The sequence below is a fragment of the Cataglyphis hispanica genome, chromosome 2, assembly GCF_021464435.1.
Source record: "Cataglyphis hispanica isolate Lineage 1 chromosome 2, ULB_Chis1_1.0, whole genome shotgun sequence".
In the NCBI taxonomy this organism is placed as follows: domain Eukaryota; kingdom Metazoa; phylum Arthropoda; class Insecta; order Hymenoptera; family Formicidae; genus Cataglyphis; species Cataglyphis hispanica.
This window is the reverse complement of record NC_065955.1, coordinates 5,634,293-5,649,997: the sequence shown is the minus strand read 5'-3', so window position 1 is coordinate 5,649,997 and position 15,705 is coordinate 5,634,293. Positions and strand designations below refer to the sequence as shown.

Sequence of the window (15,705 nt, the reverse complement as noted above, 5' to 3'; positions counted from 1 at the left end):
CCTGACGTTATGCCGATAAATGAGACATTGACAGATGAAGTTCCGCGCCGCACATGTGTAATAAAAGGATCGAGAACGTTGATCAGTTCGCTGTAAAAATAACATCGATAAGAGTGACATCATTGTTTTACGTTGATATTGACGTCAAACTCGGTAACTATGATAACCGTAATGGATGGATTATAATATAGACAATATCAATGAAATGTATAACGCGATTTTATCAAACTAAAATAATGAATTGGAAAAAGAATGAATGATAAAAAGATCAACTCTTTACAAACACATCTATCAATTATGTTTCTCAATCAAACAGAAAACTGTGCGATACGAGTAGTTAATTCCTGAACTTCCGTGAGAATTTGATTTAGATTATTCGGACTCAATTCTCTCTTTTTCACTCTGAGATATTGCTTCAATTGCGAGAACATTATTTCGGAGAAAGGCGATTGTGTAATCGGATTTCATAAATTGCACAATTTTTACATGTGCGATTACAAGCTTACATTCAGGACTGGCAAAATTCCACATTTTTGATATAATAAATAGAAAATGTTTTTATCTATATTTACCAATTTTCTAATTTAAGTTTTATCCAAAGTAAAATCCGTAATAATAAAGATTACGAATCGATGTAGTTGACATAGTAAGTAAATTAATTTTTTGTTAGATATTAAATTGTGCACAAAATTAGCTCTATATTGATAAAAATTTTTAATTGTTACTATTACATTTCTCTTATTAAACTAAAAATTAATATAAAATTTAGTAACTTGTATTTCTCTAAAAAAGTTTTTTTTTAAAAATTTCACATATTAATTTGAATTAAAAAAAAGATTATTATATTAATTTCATTTTTTTTAACTATAGTAATTAAAATGATTTATTAAATAAAGCAAAAATATCTTTTTGCATAAAATTATATAAATATATTTTAGTTATATTAATTATATTAGTTATATTAGTTATTTTTATAATTTTTGCTCGTTTATTCCATTGGAGAAACCGGAATTTACTATAGGTTTTTCCACTTACTAGACTTCTTCGATCAACCTATCAGTCGCGGATTATGCGATCTAGCGCACCTGTTGATATGGAGACACGGTACTTAGCGCGCGTCTACTACTTTGACAAGAATACGCGAGAACCTTGACAGAAACACGGCTTTCTTCTGCTGCGAATGATCGCGCATTGCAATGTCAACAATGATGATTCGACCCAATCTGCTTTCCGCACACGAATTTCACGGCCAACAGCGGTGATTCGATCGAAACGAATCGATGATCGATGATCGTGCCGAATTTCACAGCGAAGGAAACGCGCTCCCTTGACAATCCCCCGTGACGCAACGCGAGCAAAATAATCGCGTAAAATAGATTGCTGAAAGGGACACAAACACTTCGACAACGCATCGGAAAATTTCTGTCAAACGAAAATTGCTCATCAATCTTCATCGCTTATAATGATGTGTGTAACACAAATTTTTTTCTAGAGAATTTTGTATTAAAATTTTATATAAAAAAATTTAAGAATAGTATAAGATATAATATAATATAAAATAATAACATATATATAATAAATAAAATGACAAAAAATAAAATTATTTAATATTAAGCATGAAATAAATTTTGAAAGATTAATTTTTGAACATGATTTCTTTACTTAATTTCCAGTAAATTAAAAAAAAAATGTTTAATGCCAGAAATTTTAAAGATACAGCGAATAAGAGCAAAATGTCTGTTAAAAGAAGCTACGCGAAAGAATCTCCGTTATCTTTATCTTTTTATCTTCTGGGTCAAAACTGAGAGAAAAAAAAAATGTCAGTCACGTCGCGTGATAGCACAGCGGAAGCACGAAGAGGAAGAAAAAAGGAAACCGCACAATTAAGAAAAAAAAATGCAACATACAAAACTGACATCGCTCACACACCCGATTTACAAATCACAACGAGATCGGTTATTGCTCACCTCTCGCGCATTTCCTCACGTGCATATCACGTCCTGGTACGAACCTTGAAATCTAGCCACATTCCTCTTTTGCAGGATTAAACTAGAGCGTTCTCGCGTTAAAGCGCGCTGATGCCGAGAAGAGAGTGAGTTGATTGGTGAAATATGTGTTTACCGCGATCGTATATCTCGTGTATTCGTTATCGATCAACTTGCAATCGTTCCACTTCTCTATAGATCTTGCAGCGAAGCGTCACGAGCCACTGTGAGGTATAAACGTCATTAACGGTTAGACGAATGTAATTTGTGATAAACTTGCAACGTGCATCGCTTATATTTACATCATCTACGTATACCGTACAATTCTTGTAATATCTGCACCGTAATATTTTTGCCAATAGTTTTACATTTATTTATGACTTAATCAACAATTGATGACTTAATCAAATAGTGTCGTCTCACTCAATCAAATAAAATATATTTCGAAATCGTTAATTGTCTTTTCGATGTAACGTTGTACTTTCTTTATAAGTTATATAACTAATAAATTAATTGATAAATTTCAACTAAGTATGCTTGAACGATTCTGATTTCATGTTATGTTATATCTTATGCAATATTGTTTTGTAAAAAGAATTTCATATTATATTTCATATTATATTTATTATTTATATTATGTGCCTGATAACCAGAAGTAATTAGATACTATCTATACCAGAAGTTAATTATTAGCTATCTATACCAGAAGTTAATTATTAACTATTCCATAGTATATATAAAGTCAACTTTATTATAAAAAATTAATAAAAATATATTATTTTCTCTCTAGAAAAAAAAAACAAGAGAAGAAAAAAACAACCATGTTTAACATTTCACGGTAAATTTCTTGCGAACTAAACTGTAATGTTTTTGCACTGTAAACTGTGCTTAAAAAAAAGAAAAGAAGTGTTATCTATGGTTATATATTGTTACTCGGAAGAAGAACTTGATACGTACTTAGTTTGCGTATAAGGGAAAGTCAGTTTGAGAATACATCCTTATTTCTACTTTCCATGTAATACCGTACGCTCTAACAAAGATTTTCTACCGAGAGAAAACTATATTGCACGCTCCAATTCTACATTGTAGAAAAGAAGAGAAGAAAAAAGAAATGCACATGTGCATGAAGGAGACACATGCGTAAGACACGTGATCGCGATCGATGGCGAAACCGCGCGATGTTAAAGAAAAATAATAAATATCGGCTATCAAGGCCGGAGAGACGATCGAGAAGGATATAGGCAGGAAGGCGCGAAGTGACAGGGCCGGTGAGAGGACGAAAAGAGAGAGAGAGAGAGAGAGAGAGAGAGAGAGAGAGAGAAAAGATACTCTTGCGATAACGCAATTCAGACCACTTTCGGGGCGGTTTTCGCCGCGCCCAACATTCGACGGTCTCTAATTGGCCGCATGACGAAGTCGTGCACCGAGATAAGTATTTCGCCTCGCTCGCCGTATTTAGATGGACATTAATTATGCACCTTTACCTTAGACGGCCGTCACCTGTTTTGAATCGGTGCACGCGCATTTTATACATCTTACTTAGGCACAGGCGCTCCAAATATACAGGGTGTCCCATCTTATGCTATCTTATCATCGATAGATTTCCCCGAAATGATTTAAAGATAAAAAAAAAACATTAATGTTAAATTGTCGATTGTATGATAAATCTTATCGTTGATGAGAAACATTTAAATGTATCAATTCAGGTAGATAAAAATTTGCGTTTATCGATATATTATACAGTATCTGTATTAATTTTCTCAAAATAGATGGTTTTTTAGCTATGATATAATATTATGCATTAATTATATATAATATATAAAATCTAGAAAAAATTTAAGATATGCCTCGGCATATGGCCTTCGACAACTGGATTTGCCAGTTTTAGACACTTTTCATTTAGCAGTTATCGGCCTCGACATTTTAAAATCATCTTAACAATTACATAATTATATGATGGATATGACGCAGTCACCCTATACATGCAAATATGAAGCAATATTTCGAAGAAAAACAATTGTTTGATGCTTCTACAATTTTCTATTGCTTCTGAATATCAATTCTCAAAAAGAATGTTTCCCGGAACTGATTGCGTTAATTATATATTTGTTTTTAATTAGCTCGATTGCAATTAGTAAATTATTTCGCAAACTTTATTAACGTGAAAAAATGATTCGTGAAAGAGACGCTAACAATAATCGATTCAGTATATTAAGTATACATGCATATCGTCGAATAAATATAATTAAACGATAAATTTTAATTATGATAAAAAAACTTCAAGCGAAAGTAACATTGCATGTAAGATATACTGCGCTTCCTGGTAATCAGAAAACTTAATCGATGTTATAATCTAACAGAGTAGCCAAATGAAAAAAGTAAGAAAAGTAAAGAACGAGATTTGGGATTAACCTACTACGCTGAAAACGTGGCTTTAAATTCTTCATCAATGCATCATAATGCTGTTTTCAACAAATTTAATTGCAACTTTTAATACGTTATTTAACGTTAATATTCAATCACATATCTTTTCTTTCGAATTATAAAAAGAATCGAATATTGTTATCATTGATAATTAATTTTATGGTTATATATATTGCTTTTATAAAATATATTTTATTCATCACGTTTTTTTTTTATTCGATTCTAAAAGCAAATGATTCAATCAAATATCACAAGATCGAAAAAGACTTGGAAAGAAAAATTTTGAAAGATTATAATATCGAGTTGAGAATTCAATAAAGAGCAATAATATTTAAAGTCAATTATTTCCATAGCGCATGATACTTTCTGTGATTGTGATAAAATAAAATTTACATGTAATAATACATTTCGAATAGAATTAGATTCCGTAGGACGTAGAGATGCAAAAGAGCTTTAATAATAAATAGTTAATAGTAAATATACAAAATATAAAGATACAAAATCATCTAATCTTTACGCCAAGACTTAATAGCTGTTGTAATATGTCTAAACGAGCTTTATTATAAAATTAAATGGTTGGATAAACATTGTAGACATTATCTATAATTTCGCAGAATCAACTCGCATGTGATCTGCGAATACTAATTCTAATGAGCAAAAAATAAAATCGACATCAACAACTATATCTATCATAATTATTATTTATTCTTCTGGTAATTCCACTAAAAATGATGTAAGCCTAGAAATATATAATCTTTCTCACAAGAAAATGAAAATCTTTATACCTTTTCCAGGTAGAGAAATCCTGTATAAATAAAAATTATAAGGGTTGTTTAATTAATCTACGACCGTCGCCCGTAACTACATATTTTAATAATCTCCATGGATTTTAATTTCAATGTTTATACAATTTATTAGAATATTTTATCCGAGAGAAACGCTTATGACATAATTTTGTTTTATATTTCAACGTATAAAAATATCGAGGTGCATTAATGCCAAGAAAAAAAAGAATTGAAAAGAGAATTTGTTTAGTAATAAAAAATAACAAGGGAATAGATATAAAAATTTAGAACGGATATAAAATGAAAAAGCACAGTTGATTTGAGCAAGCGAATAAAAAGGAGATAACAAAGTCAATGAGAACGAATATAAATGTGTGCTATTTGTATTTGTGCAATAAATAAAAATAGATATAAAATGAAATATATGTGTGTAATGATATGCATTCTATTTGATTTCTATATACGTAATGATAGTCGCACTTGATCTAATGAATAGCAAACACGTGACACGTTTAATTCATAAAAATTAGAATGGAGAACGAGACATATTAAATGCATAACATTGCGACAATGAAAGAAAAACGATTGATAAACAAGAAGCATGCAGATGTACGCCTCGCTCCATAAGTAATATTCGATCGCGTGGAAAAGATAAAGAAAATAACGCAATATAAACATCGTGTATCAGCAAGCGATGCATTAAAACGAGCCTTGATAAATACCGTGATAAATATACCCAGAATGCTATCGTCCGAGAGAATCTATATATCTTTAAAACCAACCCATAATAAATATTCTTCCTTAATAGAAAATTAATTAAATATTGTCTTCACAAATTTTCTTGAATATACAACTAGCTAAACTGAATACCTTGTTAAAATTAAGTTAAAAAAAATTGTAAAAGTAAATTTAAAAATAAACAATTCAAATAAGTTGTAATAATTCTTTAAAAAGCGATAGAAAAATGCTTATTTTTAAATATATATTATTAAATATTTAAATATATATATATATATATATATATATATATATATATAGTATATACACATATTAAAAAGAAAATTAAATATGTATATAAATATATATATATATATATATATATATATATATACACAATATATATTATTAAAAATGTCTCGATTAATATGATTTAAAGCGTACGACTTACTTGTGCTAATAAAACGCAATGTAAGAATGAGAAAATGCGAATCAATTTATGCGGAGTCGCACGAAGTCAAGGGAAAAGCAACACCGTGGGATATTCGAAGCGCGAGAATGGCGAAAGAATAGAAAATTAGACAACGCGTTCACAGTTTGCAAACCTCTATGAACTTTGTTTTAATCAATTTTTTTTTTTAAGTATCGATAGTATTTTACATACCATTTTATTTATTTCGATTTTTATTCCCACCGAATGAGATAATAGTAATTTATATTTAAAACTATAAATGCTTATTATTTTTATTTGCCACATAATACGGCAATATAAATAACGACGTAAATAACGGCGTGATTTCTCATAGCACAATCCTCGTGAACAAAAGGCGCACTTGACTTGCCGCCGCTTACATTATACGGCGATTACGAACGTTAAATAGGAAGAAGAAAGATAGAAGAGCAAATAGAGAATGATCAGGAAAAAAGAAAGAGAATGGTGGGCGCGGAGATATTACGCTTTGACGATGGAACGCACATAAGTGCACATTTTAATGTCAAGGAACACGCGCGCGCGCACCCGTTTTGCAACAATACGAACGTGGGCTAACCGTGATAAATACACAGTAGCGAATGCGTTCGTAGCGAGGATATTCAAATCACAGTAGCGATAATATTTATCTTGCATGACGAAACGGTCCAGATAGAATTAATCCTTACGAGCAAAACAATACAATATAAAAAGGGCAATCTGTGTGCCAATTTACATTCGTATTTTGAAGTCGGCAATTTCGTAAAATATATATGTTTATCATGTTACATATATCGAAGATATTTTAAGAGTCATCAATATAACGAATAAAAAAAATGTGTTTACTGATTCAACTAATCAATATTAAAATAGCTATTATTTCAGAAAATTAAGAGATTTTAAGAGAATTCTCAACGTATCTTGACGGAAGCTTTCGTTTCCGGTTAGTCCGCATTTTATTATAGTAAACATGTTAGTTAATGTATAGTTTGGATGAAATCTTGGAAATATTGAAGCAACATACTGTATTCGATTCGATTATCTAGAAAATATTCCGTATTTGTATGCACACAAACAAACCGGAATCGAAAGTTTCGCTCAAATTTTCGAATTACGCATTAAACATGTAACCGTGGCCTTATCCAACTGTTCAATCACACGAATTCCAAAACTTGACCTTCGACAAGCTGAATATACATCGTGTATGTACAACAAGTTGCTTGAAAGCAGATTATCGGAATGTAAACACAGTTTAGAAAGGGAGACGATCGAACGATATGAAGACGAGAGATTAGTGATTAATATCTGTGCCTAGAATATTTGCTTCCGGAATTGTTCATTTAATAGCTCATACAAATTATACACACTTAAATTTTATAGCAATTTTATAGCAAGTTATTGATATTAATTAAATTTGATTTAATATTCTCCCAAACTTTATATATATATATATATATATATATATATATATATATATATATATATATATATATATATAGCTACAGTTTTTTGTAAAAAAGAAAAATGTTTTTTTTTTTCTTAAAAGGAAGAGCATAGTATCTTTTATTGAAATATGTTGAATAAAAAAATACTGTATGATTTAAAAAACTCTAAATCTACTACAATCAAGATATATTTTTATAATTATTAACTTTAATTTTCGCGATAGAAAATTTATTTAAAATCATCTTACAGATCTTGTAAGAAGATTATACATACACTAGAGTCTAAAATCTCGGTACACATTTGCTCCCTTAATTCCAATAGCGGTGAAATTAGATACATATAGCGCGGATTTAGATATCGGAAGGGATTCTTGGGGATAATAAAAGCGATGACATCCAACCACGGCCTCGCGCGACACGTGTTGCAAATAGAACAACGTTGCACAACCTAGATCATATGCCTGATATTTTCGAGAAACATAACTTATTACGCCTACGTCAATATACGCGGTGTGGCGAGCAACAAATGACCCGTTTGATCAAACCAATGTCTCGCGCACCATTGTTTAGCGTAATGTAATCGGCCGTTCTGGAACAGCTCGGCGCGCACTGTCGCTTACCCGAGTCGGATTTATTAAGCTTAATATGCACAGGAGAAAGGTTACGCGCAGAAAAGAGTTATGCGCGGAGAACGCATGGGTGATCTATTAATAATGATGAATAATGGACGTTGGAATTATGAATAAGAGAAACGCGAGGAGAGGCTTACTACAAGAGGCCACTGAATCTTTACACGACGCGAGGAACGAGCGTTAATGATGCATACCGAGACGTCTTACATTTCTCGCCTTTTTCTTCCCGCGACAAATTCGAGGGATTTTAACTTCTTAAAATTGCGATGAGCTACATTACTTAATTTAGGCAACCTTGAAATCACGTGAAAGAATCTTACATATCCATCGCGTATACCTATATATATATATATATATACATATATCGCATCATAATGTATTGTAGTCACGATGTTTAGCGATTGCTATCTCTTTTAAAATGACTGTCATGTGTCACGTGTCTAGGCTGTCTAGATGGCTGTCATGCCACATGTCTAATTACAAAAACGGCGATAGAACTCGAGCGCGAAGTCCACTCGCAAAGATCGAAGTTCGATCGACGATTAGGGTGGTATCGCATGAAGAATGACGATGCGATCAATATTATTGCCGGAATTATCGCCGTGTTAGAAAAGCATCAATATACATACTCGGTAAGATGCAGCACGATGAAAATTGACGATGCAATAAAACGATATGCCACAAACGTAAAATCAAATTACGCTAATTCACGGCGTGGATGTAAAAATAAATACGCTACATGTCGTTTATTGCGCGAAGATACGCCGATCGTAAAGTTGTCCATCTATGAAAATACGGCGAACCTCTTGATCTTTACGCATTGAGTACAAAACGATTCGGATTCCCGCGCGATTTCGGTGCGAAGTCTTCTCGTCGACGTAATTGTTGACAAGAACGCGATCTTTCAGAGTTTTACGATTGTGTCATCTTCCGTCACAACACAAAATGCGACGCGGATCGCGTGCGTATGATTTTCACTACATAAAGACGGAAGATGCATGAAAGGAATTGGTACGTAAAGTTTTAATATCGCAATAAACTCGTGTTTATTATATCGAGATTATTTAATATCACTTTAAATTATCTGACATACAAAATAAAATTCACAAAAAAAGATACTTTTTTTCAGCAAAATAGATATTCAAGTGTCATGAAATGTAACTGATTAAATTGACCATGAAAAAATAATTACGTTAAAGAAGCATTAATTAGCATAATATATGAAAATACGTTGCAAGTAAATATGTGTTATCATAAATTTATGAATATGGATAATCAGTAGGAATAGTTATATGTAAATAAAAGAGAACATATTTAAGAATGTAGATATCGTAATAGAGACACGAATATACAATCTATTGCTATCTATTATATTGCTATTGAAAGCCATTTCCTATAGTAACTAACAACCATTATAATTTAAAAAGTTAACAAATAAACACTGTATTTACAATTTTATATGGGCGGCACCGTAATTTAATAAATCTTAATGTCTAATCTAAACCTAACCGGAAATTGAAAAAAAAAAAAAACTTCGTATGACGGAGAATGGCAAGATATGAAAAAAATCCGAAGAAAGGAGGAAGTATATTCGCGAAGTGAAAGGCGGGATTGAGCCGTTTAAGTGCGAAGATTACCATGTCCAGGTCGATTGACAAGCACGTCACGTTCCAAATTGACGGCATTCTATTGTCCCAGGAACGATGAAAAAAATTGATTACAACGAATCACGATGAAGGCATCGTTACATCGACAAAAAAAAAAAATATCGTATGCGGAAATTAAACGGATCGATTGAGTGAAAGGCATCTTAAGAATCTAACACATTGCACGATAACAATGTTCAAGAACGCGAATCTTCGACCGGAAATTCGGGTGAGAAGCAGGGTCAAGAAAACTTCAGGAATGCATCATAATGCGATCTCGCGAGAAGATTCTCGAAGAAAGGAGGAAGTGCTTGGATGAGTGAAAGGTGGGATCAGAAAAATCAACGACGAGATTATAACACGAACTCTTCGCTGTACGTGCACGTCGTATCTCTCTTTCTCTCTCGCTCTTTCTCTCTCTTGTCGCGCACGTAATGTCGTTTATCTCATATCGCTCTTTAAATACGAACCGTATACAGTGACTGGGATAAAGTCGATACTCTGGACACGGCACATTCCCCAAATATATTCACCGTATCGAAACAAATGTAATGTTATATCAAAGTGTGACAATATAATAAATTCGACGCATAAATGTGTCATTTGTATATTCGTTCAATATTTAGCGAATAAATAAACTATATGATCATAGAGAGTTAAACAAAAATGAAATGTATTTATTGAAAAAAAAAAATTCCAATATTATATTTGCATTTACTTGCACATTGGAAAAACTATGTGACAAAATTATTATAATAATAGTAAATTTATTTTTATAGAAAGTAATGATTATTTTTACTTTATTCTTATTAAAAAATTCATTATTTTCCAATAGTACATAAATATTAGAAAAAAGATTGCGACGTATTTTATAAATATAAATTTATGCAATATAAGAAGAACTTCATGTCTGTCTGTTTCTTTCTCTCTCTCTCTCTCTTTCCTTATATATGTAAAATAATACAAATTTTAAAGCAATATTTTTCATCCTTGCCTTACTTTTTAATTGTCAAACTTTTTAAATATTAATTATGATAATACGTAAACAATTAATTATGCAAGTGAGTTTTTGTAATATTGTACTTTAGAGATAAACACGCGACGTAGCTCTGACGTGGCAACACACATCAGCAAATAAATATATGTCACTTGAATTAAACGAGCTTTTGTACTTGCGCGAAACAACCTGTTGACTACGTAATCAATGATGTGACGCGCCATGTGCGTGTATTATTTGCACATGCGCTGCATCGCGCCACGCATTAAGGTCTTGACAAATCTGCTTAAGATTCCTTTGACACTTTCCTCAAACAGCTGACATAAATCGACACAATGCTATCTATCTTCGTGCGAACGATGTTAAAACGATTAAGAGTAGATCGCAATGAGAGAACGACGAGCTGTGAATGCGCGCAAAAGAGCGTTTGTCGCAATCATTATTCACTCCCGAGAATTATTCCGCTCGCGCTATTTCGTCGACAACAATTCGCAAATGTTAAAAGAAATAAAAACCCTTGATTCGTCGCGATAAAGTTCCAACTTCGTTTTTCACGCGATATTTAGATATCATTCTTATATACTGTAAATACGAATCTGTGTTAAATATCTACTAACAATATGAATTAAGTTCTGATAATGTCCGATTATTTCTTGCATATCCGATTGTCACGAATAATATATGTATACAATATACAAGGTGTTCCAAGTCCAGTCAATAAACTTTTTTGTTCCAATTCAATTTCCTATAAAACCCTAAAGTATCATTCACCTGACCTGGAACACCCTGTATATCAAATGATAATGAAATAAATGAAATAAATCAATTTGTTCGTAATGCATATCTATTCGATCGTTCACGACGGTCGGCAACGATCGGAATACAAAGAAAAAATCCCTCTCTCGAAGAGAGAGGAAAAGAATATATTAGCGGAAGCGTAATTTGATCCATGCTAATGCTAAGTTTACGAGAATGCTAACTTGTTTGCCAGCTTATAATTAGTCATTTTATCTAGAGATGATTAGCTATGAATCACAAAATTTTCCGTGAATAAAACGTTCGTTAATTGCTTGTCTAATCTACAAAAAACACACAGCGTTTTACGTCATGATGAATTTATTAGTAGATAGGAATGATTTTCGTCTTGCTTTTCTTGGAAAAACTTGATGGAAAAAAATTCGATGAAATTCGCTTCCATTTTAACGTCATAAATTGACACATATAATTGATATACCGTGTATAACGCGAAACAATCTCGGTCTTTTTTTTTTTGCGTGAAAATAAATCGGACGCTTTTAATCTCTCCGCTTTGCATAATCACAATCAGTCCTCGCGCTGCGGCGTAATAATTATTTTACCATATTGTCGAGGATACTCGTTTAAAGGCATGGTAAACAAGTCGAGGCAGCTTTAATATACCGGCTTGTGCGCAATCGCACGTAACGAATGAATTAACGTACATAGATTACGTTTGCTGGTCGATCCGTCAATTCGTTGCATGTAAGATATATCTCGACCTTGACTATTTTATTCCCGCGAAATATTCCTTGAAATATCACATGTATAAACAATGAGACAATCGTATGCGCGCGTGCTCGAGCTAGTTATTCCACTTCTTTACCCTATACTTTAATAATAAACGAATTGAATTGCAAATTATAAAGTGTATATTTTTTCGGAGTTTATATAATTTAAAAAAAAAAAAAAAATTCTTATAAACTATTTAATATCGCAGAGACTGCAATATCTTATATATATATATATATTTTTTATTTATTATAAAATTTTATTCTTTAAATTTTAATATAATAAACTGTTCTCTCTTTTTATATACATTGAATATAAAAACTTATTTACACATATCTTATAAAACCAATTATCATAGAGTATTAATCGTTATAATCGTTACAATATAAATATAACGATTGATTAGACATTATTTTAAAATTATGAGAATTATCACTAATATTCTCAAGAATTTTAATAATATCAATATCATATGTCAAATTAAGTAAATATATGTTTTTGCTACGTATATAAGATTTCCTTGAATCTAACATATCTGTGCTTATTAGAGCGTACATTGTTTTAAATCTATTTTTAAAGATTTTGAGGATCTAGCTAGTTCCGCGTTTGAGAGGCATAATAAGGTAATTTAAATTGCAGAGTGAAAGTGAATTGTGCAAAGTGAACTCGCCATCCTATAATTATCTCAGAAGAATGAAGAAAAGCGAGTTGATTTCATACGTAATATCGGATAGATGCACTGGCGAATCGACAATCACCGATTAATGAATAAACATTGAATTTCCACACATGTTATTTATATAAAATCAGGCGAATAAATCTTTCCGAGAAAAAAAACCGAGACAATTTCGATTTTTGATTACTACACATTTACCAATCAGAAAGCTATCATTTATTGAAATTAAATCCGTCAGTTGCAACATTTTTTTCCAACATTATCCATCTGAGTGATACAATTTCCGTTTGACATTAATATATACAATACCGTGAAAATTTAAATCCCGATTGATATTTAAAATTTAATTTACGCCACAACAACCGTCATTATTATCACGAAGAAGTTTAAATTGTTTCCTGATCCTTCGCCGGTGCATTTACCCTACGTGTGTTTGCACAGAAAAAGGAGTATGCATGTGTGTGTGTGTGTGTGTGTGTGTGTGTGTGTGTTTGTGCATCGACATATACAAAGCCCGACGTGAAAAGTTCCGCTTGAACTCGGCGAAAGATATGGGAAAGGTCACGCGCGCGCGCGCGCTGCACATTCTAGAAAAAGCGCGATCGTTTGTTGGCAAAAACGGGCAAGGATGCAAGCGACGAATGATTTCCGAAAATCATAAATCTAAAAGCTAAACTCGAATGATTCCGAACGATAGTTTCAGCTTACACGATGACAAGTGTCGACACCGTGAGCCTCAACTCGATTAAAAGCAACGAGCACCGTGAATTTTGACACGCGAGACACCGATCGAATATCGCAGGCGTAATCGCGACAACTTCGTTCTTGTCCGGATTTTCCGAACCGATTTTCCACCCCGAGTCGCCGAGTACGCGAGGAACGATACGAAGGGCTAACATATGGCGAACGAGATTAATATAATATCATGAAGCGTTTAGTACTTACAATGTGTACAAGCCTTCTCCTTCTTGTTGTCGTCGGGACACTAAGGTCACGGCACGTTTCACTGATCTTCCGAGAGATCGGAGTGTACTGTCATATACGAATACGTATAGTAGATATTACATGTATTATCCGGTCCGTTAGTTCTGCTACGATAAATAGCTTCTTATCGCGAATACTCGCTTCTGAAGCCAGCACTCTCGATTCGTTTATTTCGATGTTTACTATAGTTTACAATAGATGGAACAGAGGGACTCGACGAATGTTGCGCCGAAGTTTCGCGCTTCTCGGAACGGTGTGTCGTTGAATTCGTACGCCACCAGGGATTCGAACACCGCGAACACTTGTCGCCCTACGCGTCTGGATTCGCGATTGAATCGCGAGAGATCAAGTACGTCTCGCCGCCCGTCTCCGGGCAGAGACTGAACCGTGAGACGAAGCCGGAGAGTTTTGTATCACGAAAGCCGATGTACCGATCTCCTCTCTCTCTCTCTCTCTCTCTCTCTCACCCTCAATCGTCCGTCGATTCACAAGCCACCGCTCTATTCTCGCGGACTCGTCGAAGGGATCGAGAGAAAATGAACGTTTCGATGTGTCTCGTTAAGGTACGCACAGGTGGAAATGTATACGCGTTTATAATCGGAACGAGATGCAAATAGATTTACACGTCTATAACGCCACAAGTCACCGCGGCGGATCAACTGACACTGACAGCGGCACGTACGACGTACAGACTCGAGCGCGCACGCATCCCGCGTCTGCCCCACCCCACCACCACGCGACGAGTTCTCCCCACTTCTCCCTCTCGACCCCCACTCCCTCCCCCACCGCTGTCAATCTAGACGGCGGCCGCCGTCAGTGTCCTCGTCTCCTCGTCGTTGCTTCCGTGTGTGATGCTGCCGAGTGTGACCACACACGTTCACGAGTAGCAACGCAGGCTCGATCCGATCTCTCAGATAAAAAAAAAAAGAAAAAAAAAACGTCATATAAAACCGATGCGACCGATCAATGAATGATAGTCTCTCGCCGATTGGCGATGTATGCGAACGGATTCTTCGTTCCACTATCTTAGAGCGTCGGCCGCTAGCGAATGCTTTATCCTTCCTCGATTCTCTCTCTCTCTTTCTTCAATGCCCGGATTTTCTTCCCTCTCTCGCTCGAAGCGGACTCTGCCGCGGATTGCGGATCGCGAGCCCGAAAGAGAGAGTTTAGACGCGCAAGTAGCGGCCGTATTGCGCGATCGATCGTCACGTCGAAACTTCCGCGATTTTCCTGTGATTCTCGACATTTCGCATTCTTTCCTTTCTTTAAATTTCAAGTTACGATCTTATCTTTCCAATGAGATTTCAAAGCAATTTCAATTTCTTAATATCACTCATCTTGTGATCTTTATAGAGTGTTCCACGTCAGGTTAATGAAACTTCAGGGTCTTATATAAGGAAAATTGAATTTTGAACAAA

General features: G+C 33.8%; 1 protein-coding gene across 2 annotated transcripts in view; it reads right to left on the bottom strand.

Annotated features, from left to right (window-relative positions):
• The window catches only part of LOC126858963 (terminal nucleotidyltransferase 5C), a 110,732-nt gene that overhangs the window by 44,947 nt on the left and 50,080 nt on the right, over window positions 1-15,705 (bottom strand). Inside the window, exon 1 of one of the 2 annotated variants that reach the window (XM_050609746.1) lies at window positions 14,249-14,975. The exons of the other annotated variant lie outside the window; for it this stretch is intronic. The gene's annotated coding sequence lies outside the window, so the exon portion shown is untranslated. Of the gene's footprint in view, window positions 1-14,248; window positions 14,976-15,705 lie in introns of those variants that run through there. 2 annotated transcript variants of the gene reach the window in all.